Here is a 4,784-nt window from a genome sequence, read left to right as displayed (position 1 = left end):
CTTTGCTTTGTTGCAGTTATTTATTTTGTGTGCGCGCACAGATGATGGGTTTGCTACAAAGTTGGACTACTATTTCCTACTAGTTAGCAGTGGTGGCTTATCAGTTAAGGCTGTGGGTTACTGATCTGAAGGTCAGGGGTTCTAGCCCCAGCACCACCAGGTTGTAAATGTATGCGACAACGGCTGCTGCTTCTAAAGATTTGAAAAAATAAAACTTTCAGAGCTGAAATTGCCAAGTAAAGGTGGGTGTGGTTTTATTTAAAAAAAAAAAAAAAGAATCTAAACTTGGTATAGTATAATGGTTAAATCTTCCATGTCATGTATATTAACTCATTTATGATTAACAGAACTGAATCAGTATGAGACACTAGTTTCAACAAGTTTGCTTCAAATTTTTCAATTTATTAACTCTGATAAATGGAGAGAGAGCTCTGTAAACTGTAAATCAAATGTATCTGCACCTCATTTTACCAGCTCTGATTACTGACTAAATATTTGTCAATGGTTTCAATTATCCTTAAGTGGCAGGTTTAATTATCTTCCTATTTCAAAACTTAGTTTTCATCCCAGTTCCTTCCTGATTAGTCTATTCATGCTATCTTTTTTTTTTTTTTTAATTTTCTATACAATATGCTTCCTTTATAAGCTGTTTTCTGTAATTTTTTTTTTTCTAAACCCAAATTGGAAAAACGTTTTGGTGTTATGTTAATTACAACAATTATAATTCCTCTTTGACCTATATTGAACTCAGTGCAATAGTGTGTTATTTGATGTTTTATCTCATGAATTTTAGTGCTCCCCCCCAAAAAAAAAAAAAAAACAGAAATTGGGATGGTAAAGCATTTTACCACTTTATAATGTTGCTATTCCTTCTCACAAGAAGTAAATCTTTAGAGCCTTAAGACACCAGTTATGTTTTCAGGTATTATTTTTGTCCCATTCTTCCTGAAACGGGTTTTAAGATGTGTACAGGATCATTGTGCGTTTCATTTCAAAATTCGCCACCTATTCTCTATAGGGGACAGAGGGGACGGGCACCCTCCTCTTCCACAGTCATGCCTTTGTAATGTGTACAGAAGAGTTTTGCATTGTCTTATTAATCTCCCTGTGTCATCTTGAAGTGAGTATATGTTGTGCCAAAAATCTCAATGTGTTTTTCTGCATTAATGCTGCCATCACAGAAGTGTAAGTTACCTTTGCCAAGGGCACTGAGACAACCCCCATACCATGACAAACCCTGGCTTTTGGACTTGTTGCTGGTAACAGTCTGGATGGTCTTTTTTTTTTTTTTTTTTTTTTTTTTCCCCCCTTGGTCCGGAGCATATAACGTCAATTTCTTCCAAAAAAGACCTGGAATACAGATTCATCTGATTACAATAATTGTTTCCACTGTGTGATGGTCCATTCCAGATACCCCCGAGTCCAGAGAAGTCAATGGCTCTTCTGGACACACTTAACATAAGGCTTCCTTTTTGTGTAGTAAAAAATTTAACTGGCATTTGTGGATGTAACTCTGTATTGGCAGACTTTTGTCAAGCGCTACAAAGTAATCCCGAGCCCATGTGGTTATATCGGCTATAGATGAATGATGGTTGTTGATGCAGTGCCGTCTGAGGGATCAGAGATCATGGGTGTTCAGCTTTGGTTTGCACCCTTTGCCCTTTATGCACAGATTCTCCAGATTTCTTGGATCATTTAATAATAATATGCATCAGAGAGTGAAATATCCAAATCCCTTTGTATCTTTCATTCAGGAACACTTTTTTTTTTTTTTTTTTAAACATTTCAATAATTTTCTCATGTATTTGTTGACAAACTGAAGATCCTCAGAGACCAGCCCTTTCATGGATCTTGCTTTTGTACCAAATCATGATTACAATCACCTGACATCACATTATTTAATTGTTTTGCCTCATTGCTAGCCCGAAATTGCTCCAGTCCCAACTTTCTTGGAACGTGTTGTAGGCCTGAAACACAGAAATGGATGTTTGTTAACAAATGAAAGGAAGTTGACCAAACAAAACAGCTGGAGTTCGTACTGTCTGTAATTAAATAATTATTACAATTAAGTAAGCTTTAATTTTTTTAAGCAACATTCAGAAAATGCATTCTATTAATTTTTATTGGAATTAGTCAGATGGCTCCAGAGCTTAGTGAAACTTGTAATATGAAAGTGTAGGAGCAATTTGATTACACCATTCGTTTCCGATGCTTTGGTGAATTCAACTTTCAACTTTTTTTTTTTTTTAATTTGCAAAAAGCTTTAACATGAATTTAGTTTAATCTATTTTACCTTAATTACTAACATTTTGTATAAAGTCCCTACTTTCATCTGCTAACTGAAAGGAAGCCATATATCTTCCAGCATTGCTTACATGATGATACAAATACTGTACTAATGTAGAAATTTTTCAATATTCAGGCACCATAAGGACATTACAAGCTGAGTTTTATCTGCTGTAGTTTATAATCTATAATTTTATCATCTGTTTTGCTTTTCTGTCTTTTTCATTTCATCATTTCTGCAGGGTCTGATCAATTTCATGTTGTATTTTGAGCCTGTAGTTTTGTTCAGAACCACAAGAGGGAGCTACGATTAAAGTAAAAACATCCTACGGTTACAAAAACCTTATAAATCAGTATGTCAGTGTAGAATGGTAAAGGACACATTTAGCTAAATCACTTCTAAAGTGTCCATGATGTTATCTTCAAGTGCGCTTGTCTACTTATCAGATTTCCTCTCAAAAGACTCTTGAGTGTCTCTGACTAGCAGACAAGTCTTGTAAATGTGACTTAAACGGATGCCTAAGCATCTTAACTGGACTGTTATGGAGTGGAAAATTTAGCACAAGCGATATGTCAATGGAGCCATCCAATTTGGCATGACCATTAAAGGACTGTTGTGTTTAATGTAGTGTTTTTGAGGCCCTGTCCACACGGCAACAGATTCAGGTGAATCTGATAAAATTGTTTATCGTTTTGGTCTGGCATCCACACAGCACCGGTGTTTTGGGTGCCCCAAAACTAAATCTTTTGAGAACGGGTTCCAGAGTGGAAAAATCTGGCAACGGCTCCATTTCAAAGTCGTCTGGATGAGTAGAACAGATTTGTTTACGATGACGTCACAACCACATGATTGTCAGTGCTTTACGCCAGGTAGAAGTGTAATGAACTCGATGCGAGTTGTCAACAAATCCTATAACTTGGTTCATGAAACGCGCTTACAAAATATTTTCACTGTGAATATTTGTGTAATGGTGCAGAGTGAGAGAATAGCCCTTAAGGCAGAGTCTTTAGTCCAAGCACTGCGGAAGTAGTACCAAACCGCGCACTGCCCGTGCGCTTTCCATAAACAAAAACAATCCCGCCAGCAAAAATAGAAAAAAAAAAAAAGGAGCGATCTCACCTCTTCAGATGTTGGTTTAAGTCCGACAATACATTCCTCAAAAAGGGCGTAGAAGAACAAAGTAATCCATCAACATGTAGCATTCAATTTATTCCGGACCATTAAAGAATTCTGGAGGATATCAGAATGTTGGCGTACCGGCTTCCATCTACCCCCATTCATTCCTCTTTCCGCATCTTTCGTTTTACGCTACTGATTAATAATCAAAACTTTGTGGCTGATGCTACAGAAGAAGGGGTTTATGGCATGCCTCTACTATTGTTCTGGTGTCTCCGATGGGACCGTCTTACAGCGCACGTAGAGGTGTGGCATGTGTATTGCATCGTTTTCAGCAAGCGTTGCGTTGCCACATGAACCTGATATTTTACTGATCTATTGCCCATGTGGACGTGATATTTAAAAAAAAAAAATCTCGTCGTGTGGATGTAGCCTGAGAATCTTCTCGATACACACTTGGACCACAAAATAATCTGAACAAGCTCGCTCTCAACGCCATTGCTGATCAAGTGGACACTTTGAACAAGATCGTTTATTTCTACGATCAAATCCACTGCCCTTTTTATAAAAGCTTATCTTACAATTTTGGAACTTTGAAATCAGACAATTTATGTTACGCACTAAACATCTCAGAATATGAACTAGTTTCGTTCATAGTTAGCTACCAACAGTTAAACAACAGCTTCCTATTGAGGCCGTGTGTGTGTGTGTACGTAAACTTTTGGAATATCTGTTTCAAAATACTAAGCCAGATGCATACATGTATGTCTTCAAATCAAACACATTCTATGCACATTCCCTGGATATGAGCAATCATGCATTCTGATTGCCTACTCTACTACTAGGCTATCAGCTCATATACCATGAGTAGAGAAAAAGAAAATGGTGGCGCATGTTGCTGAACCATCCACAGATGAAATAAAAACCCAAAAAATAGAAAGTACTTGATTGTGTGTATGTGTATATATATATGTGTGTGTGTGTGTATATATATATATATATATATATATATATATATATATATATACACACACACACACACACTGGGGCAAAAAAGTATTTAGTCAGCCACCAATTGTGCAAGTTCTCCCACTTAAAGATGAGGCCTGTAATTTTCATCATAGGTATACCTCAACTATGAGAGACAGAATGGGGGGAAAGAATCCAAGAAATCACATTGTAGGATTTTTAATGAATTAATTGGTAAATTCCTCGGTAAAATAAGTGTTTGGTCACCTACAAACAAGCAAGATTTCTGGCTCTCACAGACCTGTAACAACTTCTTTAAGGCTGCTGGGCCATAGAAGGTTCACACTGCACGCTGCATGCTGCACGCTACACGCGTGTAAAGAAAAGTGGACAAACGTAGCATGACTTGCTC

The sequence above is a fragment of the Neoarius graeffei genome, chromosome 10 (genome assembly GCF_027579695.1).
Source record: "Neoarius graeffei isolate fNeoGra1 chromosome 10, fNeoGra1.pri, whole genome shotgun sequence".
Lineage (NCBI taxonomy): Eukaryota > Metazoa > Chordata > Actinopteri > Siluriformes > Ariidae > Neoarius > Neoarius graeffei.
This window is presented reverse-complemented; position numbering follows the sequence as displayed.